Source organism: Marmota monax, unplaced genomic scaffold (genome assembly GCF_021218885.2).
Source record: "Marmota monax isolate L192 unplaced genomic scaffold, Marmota_monax_Labrador192_F-V1.1 WCK01_AAM20220418_F8-fsc00083, whole genome shotgun sequence".
NCBI lineage: Eukaryota > Metazoa > Chordata > Mammalia > Rodentia > Sciuridae > Marmota > Marmota monax.
In genome coordinates, this window is record NW_026692848.1 from 7,056,981 (window position 1) to 7,076,284 (window position 19,304).

Here is a 19,304-nt window from a genome sequence, read left to right on the forward strand (position 1 = left end):
TACTGCTAAGAAAAAAGTGTATTTACTCATTTATGGATGGAAAATTCTATATGTCAGTTAAGTTTAAATTACTGGTTGTTTTATTGAATTCTATAGTTTGTTTAGTTTCTGTTTGGAAGATCTATCCAGTGTTGAAAGAGGTGTGTTAAAGTCACCCAGTATTATTGTGTTGTGGTCTATTTGATTCTTGATGTTGAGAGGGGTTTGTTTAATATACATAGATGCCCCATTGTCTGGGGCATACATATTTTCAATTGTTATGTCTTGTTGATGTATGGTTCCCTTGAGTAGTATGAAATGTCCTTCTTTGTCCCTTTTTACTAACTTTAGTTTGAAGTCCACATTATCTGATATGAGGATGGAAACCCCTGAGATGGAGTCTCTTGAAGGCAGCATATTGTTGGGTCTTTTTTTTTTTTTAATCCAATCTGTCTGTCTGTGTCTTTTAATTTATGAGTTTAGACCATTCACTTTCTGGGTTATTACTGAAATACATTTTGTATTCCTGGTCATTGTGGTTTATTTTTGGTTTTTAACTTGACTTGGTTTCTCCTTTGATTGGCCTTTCCTTCAGTGTAATTCCTCCCTTTCCAGATTTTCATTGTTGTTTTTCATTTCCTCATCATGGAATTATTTGCCAAGAAAGTTCTGAAGTGCAGGCTTTCTCACTGTAAATTCTTTCAACTTTTGTTTATCATGGAAAGTTTTATTTCATCAAATCTGAAGTTTAACTTTGTTGGATATAATAAGATTCTTGGTTGGCATTACTTTCTTTCAGAGCTTGGTATATGTTGTTCCAGGATCTCCATACTTTGAGGGTCTGGGTTGGAAAATCTGCTGAGATCCAAATTGGTCTTCCCTGTATTACATTATCTGATTCCTCTCCCTTGGTATTCTATTCTTATTCTGTATGCTAGGCGTTTTCATTATACTGTGTCTTGGTGTAGATCTATTATAAGTTTGTACATTTAGTGTCCTGTAAGCCTCTTGTATTTGATTTTCCAATTCATTCTTCATGTTTGGGAAATTTTCTGATATTATTTCATTGGAGAGATTGTACATTCCTTTGGTTTAAATCTCTGTGCCTTCCTCTATCCTGATATATTTTAAATTTGGTCTTTTGATATTATCCCATATTCTTGGATGTTCTGTTCATGGTTTCTTACCACCTTCACTGTGTGTTCAACTTTACTTTCAAGGTTGTATATTTTGTCTTCAGTGTCTGAGGTTCTGTCTTCCAAATGATCTAGTGTATTGGTGATGCTTTCTATTGAGTATTTTTATTTGATTTATTGTTTCCTTCATTTCAAAGATTTCTTTTTTTTTTCCAGAAACTCACTCTCTTTCTTGAAGTAATCTTTTGCTACATGTATTTGTTCTCATCTCTTTATTGGAGTGATCAATTTTTACCTGCATTTGCTCTTATGTCATTTTTTAATTCACATATCATTTTAATTATGTACCTTCTGAACTCCTTCTCTGACATTTCATCTACTGTTCTGTAATTGGATCCTATTGTTGTAGAATCTTGGTTTGTTTGGGGCACTTTCCTCCCTTGTTTTTTCATGTTGTCTATGTGTCTTCCTCTCTTGCAGTGCAGATCTGAGGTATTGCTGTTTCCACCCTATAATCTTGTAGCGTACCTGCAGGTTACCAATACCTCACCTTTAAATGGGAGATCAATGTTTACAGGATCCAATGCAACCAATATGCAGCCATAAATCTACTAGCTTCTACTTAGACATTTACAGTTTTGTCGCTATGAACAGAAATGATGAATTCGGTTATCTTCTACCATATAGCCAATAGGTTTGCATAAGGGTTTACAGTTTCTAATGATGGACAGATGGTGGGGGGTAGGATATGATGTTTACGAGGTAGGATGTGAGAATACAGAGGCATTAGAGTATAGGATAGGTGAAAGGGGAATCAAAAGAAGTTGGATGTTAGAAGGAGAAAAGAGAAAGAGAGGCGACCCCATGCAAGGCTCCCTGTTGCCTCTGCAACAGGATGGTATTTGTTAGCACATCTAGTAGGGATACCTCTGGTGCAACTGGGCCCCAGGGACCTTGGTGATGGTCTTCCAGGTCCTGGTTGTTGTCCCTAGATGGAAGTGGCAACGTCTCTGGTTGGTGGCAGCAGTAGCGTCAAGAGTGTAGGTACCCTGATGTTGAGTTTCCAGGCTCCAGTGGTGTCCCATGATGAAAGCTGCCCCAACTAAAGATGGCGTAGGTGGCAGCGGAGGTGACCCAAGATGGCAGTGGAGGTGTTCCAAGATGGAAGCAACCGTTGTCAGAGATAGGGCTGGAAGGATGGACTATGCAATGGCGTTGGGCAGCCTATTCAGTGATGGTGCATTGTGTTGTGCAGTGCTGCAATGGGCAGCTGCCTCGTGGCCCTGCCTGTTGTTCCACATGGTGGAGACTGCCATGTGGGAAGGACTTTGGTGTCCTTTAGTGTCCCAAGATGGAGGTTTGGGTGGAGCCACTCATTGGTGGATAGGGAACTGCAGCACGGTGTTCTTCTCTGCACTGGGAGTGGTGTTCTGCTCCAGGCTCCAGAGAGGCTGTCATGAGGTCACATCCTTAGTTTTTTGAGGAATCTCCATACTGCTTTCCAGAGTAGTTGTACTAGTCTACAGTCCCACCAACAGTGTACAAGTACCCTGTTCCCCCACAACCTGACCAGCATTTATTCTGTTTAAAATCTTGATCGCTGCCAATCCGAATAGAGTAAAAGGAAATCTTAATGCAGTTTTGATTTGCACTTCCTAGACTACTAGAGACATTGAACACTTTTTCATATATTTGTTGGTCATTTGTGTTTCTTCTTTTGAGAAGTTTCTGTTTAGTTCTTTTGCCCATTTACTCATTGGGTTATTTACTTGTGAAGTATTAAGTTTTTTGAGTTCTTTATATTTTTGGACATTAATCACAGCAGGAGCAGCAGACTGACATACTACACCTGCCATCCCAGTAGAAACAAGAGGCCACTGAAGGGTGTTAAGTAAGAGAGGGACACATGTGAGCCTATCATCCTCTTCAAAGGACCTACCCCTATCACCAGCCCTAGTAGACAGGCATACAGATACAACTTCCTAACACTACTCTGATTTTTTTCCCACAGGAGGCTTTTCAACTACAGCCATGTGTCACTTAACAATGGAATATGTTCTAAGAGAGGTACCATTACATTGATTGTGTCACTGGGCAAACATCACACAGAATATTGCAGGAAACCTAGAAGAGAAATAGGTAGGTCACTGAACATGACCTCTTGATACCTTTTTATATTATTTTTGTTTTTGCACAAAATTCTCTATTTCCTAAAGGAACTGTTTTGTAATCCTATCATAAAATATTTAGCTATGCAGTGAAATTACTCATTCAGGAGGTCAAGCATTGCTTTTCCTGTATATATGATGAAGTAAATAGTTTATCACTTCATTGTAGCACTAAAAAAAAAACAACGAAAAAAATTTTCAGTTACAAAAATAGAAATAATACTGTTTTCAGTGATATACAATAAACTATTCCATGATATTTGGAATAAACATAGAGAACAACTGTTTGTAGACAATGGGCAGAGGCTGTTCATAATTGTAAACACTGAGACAAAACAAGGCGACCTATGGTTACCCTGGCTTCCTTCCTGGAAACCCTTCAGGACAGGGAGGGAATCCAGGCCAAGCAAGTGGTCTTGCAGAAGGAATAAGACAGATTGGAGTCTGGATGGCTAAGAGATGGAAGTACATTCTGGAGAGGAAGAAACAATGTAGAAAAAGGTAGACCAATAGCTCGAGGAATCTACCTAAGGCTCTCTGAGTTCTGGATGAACAGATACACTTGAATAGAAACTTCCAAAGAAAAATTAGGCAAAAAGCCAGGGGAGCTGTGAGCCCACATAGGATTAGTAAGCATTGAGTGCCAATTAGCCAAAGTGGAAGGTCTTTGTTTATGGATCAGTTGGGATATTCAGTAAATACTGGAAAGGTTCAGATCTTAAGTGGGGCTAACCTATTCTAGGGGAAGGTTTCTCTGGAATTAATCTTAACCAAGCTTGAATACAAGTCTTGAAAGGATAAAACTGCTCTCAAGAATGTACTTTCATCTCTTAGCCTTCCAAACTCCAATCTGCCTTCTCCCAGAAGACCACTTGCTTGGCCTGGATAAAAAGGCAAAAATCATCTAGTTTGGGAAGTTATAATATTTAAAGATAGTCAAATTCAGCCCATTTGTTTTGCAGCAATCCCCATGATTTCTATGAGATTCCTTGTGGATCTAATAAAGGATATAAAAAGTCTAAAATTTTAACAATTTAGCAGACAGAGCTGATACCATTTAAAATACCAAATACCCCCAATTCAAAATGATATTTCTCAACTACAGATGGTACCAGAAACAAAAACAAGTAACTTTTACTTGCTAAAAGTTACTTTAGCAGCACTTTCGCAGTTCCTCTGGGCTTGTCAGAAAAACAGTAAGTAGTTCTATTACTCCAATCTCTACTACTGAGAGGGAAAGTCAATTATCACAAACAAATTTAGCATCAAATTTTTCTTTACTCACTCCTGGAAACTTATATTTAACTTATAAATATATTCCACTTCTACAAGAAAAATTTTAACTAGCCTTTGCCATTCTTTTTTCTCATCTTTATGATTCTTTGTTCAATGCACATAAGACCTTTAATAATCACTCCCATGATAAATATAATTTTTACTAGAAACTTTTATTGACAAAGTTTTAACATGTTACAAAATGTTGGGAGAAAAAAGTTAAAACACAATTGGAAAATTCTATTGAGAGAAATCAATTTACTATGCAAATTCCAGATGAATGGGTTACTTTAAACCATTCAAAGAAATAATATTTACTAAAAGCTACCACGTGCTAAGCACTATTCTAGACACAAGTATACAAAGGATTATAACAGATAAAGGCAATCAAAACAAACTTGAAAAAGAATACAATTTAGGGACTCACTCTCCCAATTTCAAAACTTACACAAAACAAGAGTAATAAAGACAGTGTAGAAGTGGCATAAGGATAGATACACAGATCAACAGAAGAGAACTGATTGAGAGTCCACCTATAACCTCTATCTATGGCTAACTGATTTTCAACTGAGGTGCTAAGATCAGTAAGTGTTGGGACAACCAGCTACATGAAAAAGAATAAAGTCAGACTTAATCTCACACCAAATAAAATTCATCTACTATGGACCAAAGATTTAACCATTAATTTGATAGACACCTGTATAAAGATGACATAGCGCTGTAGAGGTAGCTCAGCAGCAAGGCAAGCTTAAGGCCCTGGAGTTGATCCTTAATACTGCAAAAACTAAAAAGAATATACGAGGAACTCTTCCAGCTCAGTAATAGAAAGACAAAAAATAAAGATCCTTCAATATCGATACACAATAACCAAGCACCTAAAAAGATGATCATCACCTTAAAGGATATTAAACCCAAACAGAAGCATAGTACATCCATCAGATGGTCAAAAAGTCAGATAATAACAAGTATTGGACTTGGCAAGATCAGAATTCTCATACACTGCTGGTGTGAATGCCAAAATGGTTAAGCCACTTTGGAACACATGACCAGCAATTCTACTCCTAGATACATATGCAAGAAAAATTAAAACACTTCCACATAAAAACTTACGCATGGATGTATTATATTATAGTAGCACTGTTCATAAGGGCCAAAAGGTAGAAACAATCCAATGTCCATCAACTGCTGAGTGGATAAACATGTAAAGGAATGAAGTATGGCACATGCACATGAATGGAACTTGAAAACATTATGTTAAGGTGAGAAAAGCCAGTCATAACAGACCACACATTACATGATTTAATCTACATAAAATACTCAAAACAGGCCAACATCCAGAGACAGAAAGTAAATTAGTGGTCACTTAGGACTAGGAGGGATGGAAATTGGAAGGGGTTGGGCATTGTTAAAGAGTAAAGGGTTTCTTTCTGAAGTGATTAAAATGTGACTGTAGTAATGGTTGCAAGTATCTGTGAACATGATAAAGCCACTTATTTAGACATTTTTATGATGGATTATATGGGATACAAATTATGTCATAATAAAGTTATTTTTAAAAAAATAAGTAAGGGTAAGATTTCTACTCTTATAGTTCTCTTACTCTCCATGTAAATTCCAATTTCATTTTAACAAAGAAATGTCCCAGAGATACAACACTTTTGGTAGTACAGAATTCAAACACACAAACTTTCAGATTAGTACAAGTTTTCAGCACCTAACACAAAGAAAGGACTATTTCACCTATTGTTTCTTGAAGAAAATGAATAGCAAAAAACTTAGCAAACCACGATACAGATCTCTGCACAGCCTAAACAACTCATTTTAATCACCCATATTCAAATTCTGAAAAGTTAATTTGAAAAGCACCAAAAACCTAGCTGATATGTAAAAAGACAATCCTACTTACATTAAAACAATGGGAGAGGGAAGCTTATGCCAGGTTCTACCTTAACTCTCATTTAAATACCATTTCCAGGGAGAAAGTCTTTACCAGGTACATAAGGTATAAAATTCAGTGGTGCAAAAAGGAGTCCAAACTTTGTTTAAGATGCCTAAAAGGAAAGGGCACTTTGTTTTTTATTAGTTCATTCATCCTCAGAAAATGAGAGCATGCTGAGAATGTAAAGGAAGAGATGCCCAGAATTAGTAAGACTATTAGAAACGTCTTGGCAGTGATAACTCACTGGAACCACTCTATTCTTTCCACCTAGGTATCTACCCAGGGCCTATGTGCGCAACTACTATAGCAAGGTTTAGAGAGATGTACAAACTGTATTTATAAACATTTTTATAATTTACAGTATACAATATTTCACAAGAAAACAAGTCTGAAATTATTTCCTTTAATTTTATGTGCTAGAGTTTCTAGCTTTAAAAAAATGGAAAAGAATTTCAAAGGAACGATGCAACTCTGTGGGAATATTTGAAACTTCAATATTTTAAAAAATAAGCCATATTGTAGTATAGTTTGAAGTCTGGTATCGCTATACTGCCTGATTCACACTTCCTGCTTTGCAATAGTAACAAAAACAGCATGGTACTGGTACCAAAACAGGCGGGTGGACCAATGGTACAGAATAGAGGACACAGAAAGCAATCCACAAAACTACAACTATCTTATATTTGATAAAGGGGCTAAAAGCATGCAATGGAGGAAGGATAGCATCTTCAACAAATGTGCTGGGAAAACTGGAAATCCATATGCAACAAAATGAAACTGAATCCCTTTCTCTCGCCATGCACAAAAGTGAATTCAAAATGGATCAAGGAGCTTGATATCAAATCAGAGACACGCCGTCTGATAGAAGAAAAAGTTGGCTACGATCTACAGTCGGTGGGGTCGGGCTCCAAATTCCTCAATAGGACACCCATAGCACAAAAGTTAATAACTAGAATCAACAAATGGGACTTACTCAAACTAAAAATTTTTTCTCAGCAAAAGAAACAATAAGAGAGGTAAATAGGGAGCCTACACCCTGGGAACAAATCTTTACTCCTCACACTTCAGATAGAGCCCTAATATCCAGAGTATACAAAGAACTCCAAAAATTAGACAATAAGAGAACAAACAACCCAATCAACAAATGGGCCAAGGACCTGAACAGACACTTCTCAGAGGAGGACATACAGTCAATCAACAAGTACATGAAAAAATGCTCACCATCTCTAGCTGTCAGAGAAATGCAAATCAAAACCACCCTAAGATACCATCTCACTCCAGTAAGATTGGCAGCCATTAGGAAGTCAAACAACAACAAGTGCTGGCGAGGATGTGGGGAAAAGGGTACACTTGTACATTGCTGGTGGGACTGCAAATTGGTGCAGCCAATTTGGAAAGCAGTATGGAGATTTCTTGGAAAGCTGGGAATGGAGCCACCATTTGACCCAGCTATTCCCCTTCTTGGTCTATTCCCTAAAGACCTAAAAAGAGCATGTCACAGGGACACTGCTACATCGATGTTCATAGCAGCACAATTCACAATAGCAAGACTGTGGAACCAACCTAGATGCCCTTCAATAGACGAATGGATAAAAAAAAATGTGGCATTTATACACAATGGAGTATTACTCTGCATTAAAAAATGACAAAATCATAGAATTTGCAGGGAAATGGATGGCATTAGAGCAGATTATGCTAAGTGAAGCTAGCCAGTCCCTAAAAAACAAATGCCAAATGTCTTCTTTGATATAAGGAGAGTAACTAAGAACAGAGTAGGGACGAAGAGCAGGAGAAGAAGATTAACATTTAACAGGGATGAGAGGTGGGAGGGAAAGGGAGAGAGAAGGGAAATTGCTTGGAAATGGAAGGAGACCCTCAGGGTTATACAGTGGAGGGGGTAGAGAGAGAGGAGGGGAGGGGAGGGGAGAGGTGGGGAGGGGGGATGGTGGAGGATGGGAAAGGCAGCAGAGCACAACAGACACTAGTATGGCAATACGTAAATCAATGGATGTGTAACTGATGTGATTCTGCAATCTGTGTATGGGGTGAAGGTGGGAGTTCATAACCCACTTGAATCAAAGTGTGGAATATGATATGTCAAGAAATTTGTAATGTTTTGAACAACCAACAATAAAAAATTAAAAAAAAAATAAATAAATAAAAATAAAAATAAAAAATAAGCCATATTAAAAGTTCAACTGGTGAAAGATATTCCTTAACTTATAAAAATGTCTCATTAAAACTGGCAAGAAAAACTTTAAGTTACCAGTTAAAAAAATAAATCACAAATATTTAAATAGCAATAAAACATGAAAACTGTTCCACCTATGCAAGTAATCAGACACCTCCATTAAAACAAGACAGCTCTTTCTGGCCCATTAGATTAGCAAAAACTTTTTAGTAAGGCCCAAAACTGGGAAAAGGATAGCATGGTAAGCACTACCTCTGACCTGCACATTATACCACCCTGGCACAAGAACTCCTTGACAACAGGCTTTACCAGCAGACTGACTGTGAACCAAGAGGTCCCCTGCAGTGCTCTCTAGAGCAAGAAAAGAGTAATGATTTAAATGGTTTGACATTTTTACTACATGGTAAATGCTCACAATATATTCAAATAAGACATTGTGCCCACTTCAGCCTCAAAAACCTCTTTCCTGTCCCTGTATAATCCACTTGGCATCATTCTTGTGCTCTCTTATTGATGTAATCAACTATCATTTAAAACTTTTACCATATCTTTTCATATTTATGTCAAAGGAGAGAGTATATAAAATGGAGAACTAAAGACTCCAAACTATAACAAATATGGACTTGAGATGTGGTTCTAGGTACTCTGTCCTAAAACATCTCTTAAGGCCTCATATTTCCCATCTGAAATGCACATCGATTTTTTAAGTTCACTGCAGTAATTACATAAAATAATGGTATACTGCTTATATGATGACACAGGAAGATTATGCACATCACTATTCTTGCACTAAACCATGAACTACAAAGTTCCCTCTACCCTACCTTTTCTCCTCAACTAAAGTACAGACACTTTGAACGCACGACATGCCTTATTTTAGGCTTCATTCATATAATAAAAGATGACCTATCTGGGAAGTATAAAACTGTTCAAGAGACATCCCAACAAAAAAGAAAAGAAATGGAGGAAGAACACAGAAGCCTGGGAATGGAAATTGAGCAGAATTCCGTGTGGATGGAGACTACTTTAAGAGGAAAGGGATTCAGCAGGACTAGCTGATCTGGACTTCAAGCTGACTACCTATGGTTCAAATCTGGCTTCTGAGGAACAGCAAATCTGTGTTCAGATGCGAATCAGGGTGACATCACTAATATGGCCTCTCAGACATTCACGGGCTCCCTACTCAGCTTAATCTGAGGGTGGGATGATCTAAACTCAGAAAACTCCCTGGGCCTGGTCATTAGGCAGAGCCGACCTTTACTCTCAGTGAAAAGCTGGAATGGGAAGTCAGACTTCATGCTAAGATGCACTCACAAGCGACCAGTGACTACTAGTTGGTATAGTTAAATTTCATTCCTATGGCCAGGCTGATTACTCTCCCTTTATAGTAATTATTCCTTGGTAAACACATATTCTTTCCTTTTTTTTCCCCCTGTTAGATAACACTCAGATATTCAAACAGCTGAGTAAAACCAGAGGACTTTTTTTAAAGTAAAATCTCAGTTCCAGGTTAAGTTTCATAACGAGTATTCCTGGCATTCCTGAAGTATGTTTTCCCAATTTATTTCTGACATCCTAATTCTTTAGACAAATGAATATAATAATAGTTTATAAATTATTTTTTTTTGTTCAAGACATGATATCCAAAATAAAGTGTGTAAAGGAAGCAAAGCTTGAAAAGATAACCAATACAAAGTTGTATTTCTACTTTGCCAAGCAAAGATATTGTTTTTATATGTTTACATAAAATCTATTGCCACAATTGTTTCAAGAAAGTCCCACAATTTACTCCTGGAAAATAAGTTTGACTTCATTGGGGGGGAAAAAAATCACTACACTGTCATTTTATTTACTCCCAGTTAACTTCAGTATTTATTTGGAAAACCTTCATTTAAGGAGTCAATTTGGATTATTCTTCCACAGAAACTATCCTTAAAGGCATTTTACTTTAAAAAAATTTTTTTTAAACTTCCTTCCAATGACCCTATTGAATGGGATGACCCCTCACTCTCCACACACCTTGGCTTTCTTCTGTTGGTATCTCCCTACAAGTGTAGTGTCAAGGCACCCACACCAGCGTTCTTACCTTGATGGCTGCCTTAATTGCACTCTCAGGGCCATACACTGTAAACACTCTGGCAAGTGAAAGGCATGCAAAGCGCATGCACATCCCAAGGTCTACCCACAAAACAAAACCTCATAACCTTAATAAGCCCTGACTCAAAAATTCAGATTTGTGAGTCTAAACACTACATAAAATGCTCTCAGAGACCTATGTGGCAAAATTCTTCTTTAAACTTTTCAAACAAACTTTAGGGTTTGAATATTTAACAAGGGCTAATGACAGTAAATAGAGCAAAGTGATTAGTAACCTGATTTTTAAACCTAAGCATACTAGTACTGTCAAGCTCCTCTGCTCCAATTAAGATAAAGGAAAGGCAGCAGCACAATTCACTTAAATGGGCAAAGACCTAGAGAAGAAATTTAATGGATAAAAATGTCTTTTAAAATGCATTTTCTAAGGTTGGGGGGGGGCAAATATGTTGTTGTTTTTACCTAAGAAACGTAAAAGAAATAGCCTAACATAGGAATCTTTTTTCCCCCTGCCTCTGGATTTATTTGTACAAACAGCATAGAAGGACATCAGTCCCTGTAAACAGGGCCTCAGGGGTCATACCAGTCCTTCTGTCCTCACATTCACAGAGGCTTTTACTATGGAGCATTTGCAGGGACTTGAACACCCTTGGGGGCAGGAGCTGGAACCCAAAGTGGAGTTGATGCTGGAGCAGGAGTTGCGGCTTGGGCTTGGGCTTTGCCTTTGCCCTGCAGAGCCTTCATCCCTGGCCATGTGGGCACAAGCACACTTCCCGTGCTTAGGATGAGCAAGCAAAGCGGGGCGATCAAGCTTGTGGCTGGTACCCTTTGGCATCTTGGGCTTAACCTCCCTAGACTTGAGAGCCTCAGCACCTGCACTCACAGCCTTGGTGTTTTTTGCCTGCATCTTGTTCAAGCCCTTCTTGTTGTGCTTCTTGACAAAATGCATATTTCTCAGGAACTTGGAGTCTGCCCCCCTTAAAAGAGTCAAATCTTTATGAAAGGGCTTTCTTGATGCCATTTCTGTGCCATTTTCGGGATTGGTTGTGTGTGGTGTGGTTCTTGGACTGGAAGAGCCATAGGAATCATTTCTAATCAAATGCAACTTGAGGCTATTTATTACACAACTAATTCAAAAAATGTTTTTAGAAAGGCATAACAAACCAAAATATATTAAAAGAATATAATCCTATGATGTTCCAATACATCCATAAACAAATTTATACATTCATTTACCAAATACATCACGGGCACATCAAGGTAGAAACAATACCAGGCACCTTAGGGTTGAAGAGAACATCCAAGGTGGTTGTTACAACCCTTGAGTAGTTGCAGTCAAGAGAAAAAAGACACATGAATAATTTTTAAAATGATAGGAAGAAATGTAAATAGTTCATTAATAAGATAGCATTTAGCCCCACAAATAAAATTTTCTTAAAATTTAAGTATATAAATTTATTTTTAACCTATCAAACTGGCAGACTTACAAACTATAATTGTAATGGCAAGAATAAACTCATATTCTTGGCAGAAATTGGCACAAATGTCCTGAAAAACATTTGACAATATAAATCAATATCTTTAAAAATAAAACATTATCAGTCAGTAAAATCCTGAACATAAAGAATAAAACAAATAATAACTAAAATACACAGACACAGTCTTTGTCACAGCAATTATTCTTCCAGAATTTTATTCTAATAAAACATCTTGAATATACATAAAGACTGAGCTAAAACAAGCTTATAATATTGTTTAAAATAGTAAAAGAAACACCTTAAAAGTCCAACAAGCATGCACAGCGGCACAAGCCTATAATCCCAGTAACTCAGAAGGCTGAGGCAGGAGAACTGCAAGTTTGAAGCCAGCCTCAGAAATTTAGCAAGACCCTGTCTCAAAATAAAAAATGAGTAGGGTTATAGCTTAGTGGTGAAGCACCCATGGGTTCAATCCTCAGTACCAAGAAAAGTCCAACAATATGAAAAATTGTGTTCTATATGTGTAATAAGAATTATGATGCATTCCGCTGTCATGTATTTTAAAAATAAAAGCAATTTAAAAAAAAAAAGAAAGAAAAGTCCAACAAAACACTTGATAAGATCACAAATAGCTCCCTGGAAGAGAAACCGAAATAACACACAGTGGGAATCATACACAGCTGCTTTTCAACAGAGGTTTCTACTGTAGACCATGGTTACACCCAATATCATACAATAAAAATCAGCATGTTCTTTCTACTCTTTGTCACACGGATCCAGTGACTAGGCTCATGAGGTAGAAGTCATTGGCTTTGCCATACCATACAGATCAGATTACAAGTTTAATTGAAATCAAGATTCAAGGCATATTTCACTCATTTCTAAAACACATTTTTCCTATATCATAACATTTTTGATGTTGCATTATATCTTACAATCAGTATTTTTTTAAAAAAGCACTATCTCACAGTTTAATTGCAGTTGCTTTTTCTTTAATGATACATAAAATCATGGTGCATCTTACAATCAATGGACTATTGTAGTTGATGAAATATTACTCTCTGAAAGATCAATTTCAAGAAACATAAAACAACTAGATATGAAGTCTGTTCAAGAGTAGATGCAGCAATGTAAATATGAAGCAATTTTTTTAAATGAGAGAAAACTTTTTAACAGGATTTCAGAGGCAATAAAGATTATGTCCAGATATTTATAATTCAATTAATTACTTCAAACTATTTGACACAAACGAAGACACTCTGTTATAAAAGACACAGTAAGCTGGGTACTCAAAACACATCACTGGTGACAATTGTGGAACTGTATCTGAGCCCTGAGCTCCTTATGAGAGTGACAGAAATTCCTTTGTGTTCCAAGGATGGCTAATCTCAAAGGACAGACATAGCCTTGATATTGAGAGATAAAATGTCCTCTACCCTTCCTCAGTGATCCCCATGTTCTGTAAAAACTCACTCTTCCTCACAATCCTCAATAATGAACACTCTTCCCATTGGTGGCCTAGGGGAAAAAAATCATCTTAACCGCCCAAGACACACTTTGCCTTTCAAGCTTTGGTGCAGGAGTCAGGAAGGCCCTGCTGCAGACCCCACTGACTTCGCCAAGTAACAAGGCTTCAGGGACCCCTCTGGGTCCTGTGACTCAAACAGTGAGTCCAGATCCTGATTAGATTATAAAATCTCTTAAACTGAGTCCCATTCAAAACTGTGCTTCAAACCTTGATCATGAGTAGCACAGTAAGAAACTAACTTTGATTCTTTCTGAGGAGTGCTTTATTTCAACTGCTGACTTCTTTGGGTTTCAGGATCTGGACATTTGTTAATCTCTACAACCAAACTAATGGGTTATAGTGATCTTATCTCTGTTGGTTAAAAGACAACAAGCATCTAGTTTGTTAGCTTTTCTTACTTGTTCATTCTGAGCTCCAATCAATTAAGAATTTCATGTCTGCCACAGTTGTTTTCTAAATGGTGAATTTTATACTTCTGTGTTTATGTTTCATCCATGGCTAAAGCTTTAAACTGACTATGCACAAAGCATTCTCTGTGTGTCTCCATGCTTCTGTATCTGTAACTCAGAAAGGTTTTTACCCCTCATTTTGTGAGTGTATATTTTCCTACCTCTAGGTAGATATCGATTAGATTATAAAATCTCTTAAAGAAGTCCTATTCTGGGTCTGGGGTATAGCTCAGTTGGTAGAGTGCTTGCCTCATATGCACAAGGCCCTGGGTTCAATCCCCAACACCACAAAAAAAAAAAAAAAAAAAAAAAAAATATATATATATATATATATATATATATATAAGTCTCGCTATGTTGACCACGTGATCCTTCTGCCTCAGCCTCGCAAGTCACTGGTATTACAGGAAAGCACCACTGCCACCACACCATTGAATCATTATGTTGACAAACTTTATTTCAAAAATAGTTAAGAAAGCTAAATCTTTAGATAACTTAAAACTTTAAATGATACTAGATTGAGTTATCCACTAGATACCTCAACCTAAGATAGAGTACTAGAACATTACTAAATATAATTTGTTTATATACCTTTCCTATTTTTATATGCTATCAAAAGACTATCATGAGTTGATTAATGAATACATTCATTTGGATACAAAAAGTTATAGAAGGCTCACTGAAAGGGAATTTTATTTCTCAAAGTCAAAACTGACTTTTTTAAAATAAAGTTTTCAAAAAGATCTTTTGTATCAAATATCATACTGATATAAAAAAAGCAAATTTTAGTTTTATATCAGCTTTATACTGATATAAAACTAAAATTTGTATCAAAGGTTTCTTAGATTATGACCTATTCTTACAAGAAAGTTGTAAGTTATTTTTTACTTTCTGTGTAATCTGTCTAGATAGAAAGATTCTGTGATTTATCGGCATAATCTTCTATGGTTTATGCTGACTTACTGTATCCTTGATCATTTATGAAAAAAAAAGTGTTTCATTTAGAAAATTTCTTTCCAATCATTAACTTGCCTATGTTTAAAGTTTGTATTGTCACTGAGGTTAAACATATAGCCAACTACTGTTTCTTGATGACCTTGATCCCATCTTGAAACATTTAAATCTTCTGACAACTACTGATACCTTTCCCAAATCAAATTATAAATAGTATCTTTTCTACCTAGAATTGTCTTTAAGATTTCCCAGAGGGCTCCTGGAAAATCACCCCTTTATAGGGGTGAAAATTAAAAAAAAAAATGATGCTAGAAATAATTGGGATTATTTGATATGTCACTATTGATGAATTATCAAATCAGAAAAGATGCTGAGCACTTCCTAGGTTAAGTTTGCACAGGTTTAATGTTGCATAAGTATTTCAGACACTGTTTGCTGCAAACAATTGTCAATTCTCTCACTGACCATGACACATTTCCATTTATCAGTGTCCGAGTGCTACTTTGCTTGATACTAGACAAGTAAACAACATTGTCACAATTTCAGTTGTGTTTTTTAAAGTTTCACTTGATCTCAACTTCTTTAATTTGAATCCAAGCCCTCCAGCCTCAGCCTCCTGAGCAGCTGGTTGTAGGCTTGTGCCACCATCTAGCCTAAGATTAAAGGTTTTCAGGAGATTCATATCATTTATCTATGAATTTTTATTAATATACATATATTTAGGACACATTCCAACTTAAACAATCTTTTTACTTGGTGTTCTTGATGTATTCTTGGTATATTCCAATAATGCTTGGTATATCATAAGAACTATCTTATATCTGAACTTCTTTTTTCCTCTGTAAAGATGTATTTCCATTTTTATAAATTACAGGCAACATGCATGTTTCCTTGAAAATTGCATTAATCATTATGTTTGTAAACATTCTGTCCAAAATTGTTTTGGACTGACTTTTTTCTTGTTTCATATTGTCATAGAACACCAAACATACTTATCAATTACTTTACTCTTATCAGGAATCCTCTTTGGGCCTTTCACTTTTGAAAATTATCAGTAGTAAGCCTGAAGCCACTTGAAGCTCTCGTGTCATCTACAGACAGGGCTTTGTTTTGCTCTGCAGCCTCCTAACAGTACTTGCAGTGAGCTATGCCAGAGTCTTGTCCTCAACAAAGAAAGGGCTGTCTCAGGGCCCATGCCAAAGGACTATGCCAGGTACTTTGGGGTGCAGGTCTTCAAGGGCATGTTTAAACAACTCTGAGAAGATAACAGTGGACTGAATTAGGATTTCTAGAACTCCAGTCAAAAAGAACATGGATTCATGAGACTGCTAATTGAAGAGAACAAGAATTACATAGGACTGAAATAACTGATACAGGATGACTGTGGGTTTTGTTTGGACTATTGTTGTTGTTATTAATGTTTATTTGCTGGATATATAAATAAACCCTTTCTTTTAAGCTACCTGCTACGATTTGGACATGGTCTGTCCAAGGTTTATGTGTTGGGATCTTGGTCTCCAGGCAACAGTACCAGGAAATGGGGGGATCTTTAAGAACTGAGGACTAGTCCTTAAGTCAAATGAAGATGGGCCCTCAGAAGGGTTAGGGTAGTTCTCTTGGGATTCCAGTCTCACTCTGCTTTTGTGCCTGACAATGATTTCTCACTCACATACATTCCCACCATTACTATCTGTCACGAACTGATGCTGCCAAGGGAGGCTCTCACCACAAACTGCGCCATGATATTTAGACTACCAGCTTCTAAAACTAAACTAAATAAGCTTCTTTATTTTATAAAAATTAGATTGCCTTAAGTATTTTGTTATAGTAATAAAAAATCAGACTAATACACTATACATATATAACATAACAATTTAGTGGACTTGCCATTGTAAATGAAATTGTCCAGAGCACCTGTTTTTCATATAAGTAAAATAACTTAATACATTTCTATAAAGAAATGTGGCACCATGTCTCAAGAACCTTAAAACTCTAAATATCTTATGACTAGAATCTATCCTAAAGAAATAATCTGGAATACAAAAAAATTTACATAAATATCTTTATCAAGTCATTAATTACAAGTGGAATCATGTTATAAACTGCCGCAGTCTGGCTGGGCACATCATCTTAATAGCTCGCCTCTCAACCATTACTTCTGGCAAAATGACAGGGGCCATTCCGACTAGGCTGTGGCTCTCAACAATAAACCACATATTATAAATATAGTATCAAATAATTTAATTATGAGACAGATAAAAAGAATATTTGCCATTGTTTAATTACAGGAAAAGGATATAGCAGTTTGTAAAGATACACTGTATAGAAGGGGGGGAAATTACACATACTCATAGACAAAACCCAGAAAATAAATATGCCAACATATTAGTGATAAACATTTTAGATGATAGGATTATAGTTGGTTATTCTTTTACTTTTCATATTTTCCATAATGGAATTCTGCTTCTTTCATAACCAGAGAGATTTCTGATTTACTTTAAGTGAACAGATCCCCTTAACTTTTCCGAGGTAGCAGTTGGATCAATCTGAAAAAACACTACTTTTAACTATACCATTTAACATTTAAAAAAAGAAAATAGCATTAATCTAAATAAAAATACATTAAGTTAAATGAACAACTTAAAAAGGACTTCCAAGGAGAAAGACATCTAAACAAGTAGTTTAACCAGTAGTAAGTATTACACTTCTTAATTCAGTAGCATGATTTATGATCTTCCAAAAGCTAGTCAGAATTCCAAACTCTTGTAAGAATAATATGCAAAATAAGTCACAATGGAAGCAAAAAAAAGGAATTTGGAAAAGCTGAGTCCCCAAACACTTTTTTTTCATTTCTATGCCTTCTGCAGACATGGGGTTGGAAGTCTTAATAACAGATTATTGCAGCTATTTTAAAAATGCATCTAGCTTTAATGCACATTTGATGGCTTTTTAAGGAAATTTATTTGTTGGATATATAAATAAACTACAATGGGATTTCCCCTTTTTTACCTAAACAAAAAAAAAAAAAACCCACAAGTGTAATTATGATGCTCATACCTACTATATAAACGGTATTGTTTCACTAAATCTTAATTACAACCTAGAAAGTATATGCTATTATTATTTTTGCTTAAAAATAAAAACAGACTGAGAAAGGCTAAATAACTTTCCCCCAATCATACAGCTAGTAACCAAAAAGTGATTCAAAGGCTCATACTGAAGCCTATGTTCTAACCAGTATGTTCTCTGCCTCCTCCATCCAACAAGCATCAGCGCAGAGAGAGCCTACTGTGCCAGGAATTTGGATATGAAATTAAGCAAAACAATGTCCCTATTATTAGTTTCATGTGTACTGATGGCAAAAGACATCAGTAAGATATAGACATCAAAACAGATATAAGCACAAATTACTGCAAATGGGGCATGCACCGTGACACAAAACTATAGGGGGCTCTACAGATGTAAACAGAAGGACCTCCAATCTATGGGAAGCGGGAGATATCAAGGTTGACACCAAAGCAAGCATTGCTTAAGAGAAGATCTGAAATGAAACTGCCCTCCCCTAACAAATACCCACACACACCACACACACACACACTCACACTCACACACATATGCATGTGTGTCAAGGAAAAAGGAGTTCCATTTTTTTTTTTCAAGGACTACGCCATTTTGTTTTAGAGGAAAATGAACAAATCATCTAAAGCACTCACATATTCCAACCGTAATTCTACCCTAACTTAATCTCAAATTCTACACTGGTCTTGTGATTCCTATAGTGTAAGCACAAGCAGCAAAAGGGTGAGACAGGCTAAGATGCATTCCTACTCCTGCCTTCAGGGAACAAACAATGCTGGTTTCAAGGAAAAAGTATTCAGATTCTAATCTTACCTAACTTCTTCAAAATTCCTTTTGACCATTTAGTGGATGTATACTGTACTTGTTCTTCTGACTCAAGTCTCAAGGGACAAGGCACAAAGCATGACAGCATCCTTCCTTTTCAGTAGAACCATGTTTTTTAAGCCAAGGGTTAAAAACCATTTATGGGTAGTAAAATCAATTTAGATCATGATGGACACTTTTTAATAGAACAGAGTAAGAATTATCAGAGTG

At 36.4% G+C, this 19,304-nt stretch overlaps 1 protein-coding gene and 1 pseudogene across 5 annotated transcripts in view; both read right to left on the reverse strand.

Annotated features, from left to right (window-relative positions):
- Window positions 1-19,304, reverse strand: part of Map3k4 (mitogen-activated protein kinase kinase kinase 4) — a 132,087-nt gene that overhangs the window by 78,229 nt on the left and 34,554 nt on the right. The window lies entirely within an intron of this gene.
- Window positions 8,444-11,858, reverse strand: LOC124095903 (large ribosomal subunit protein eL29-like; annotated as a pseudogene).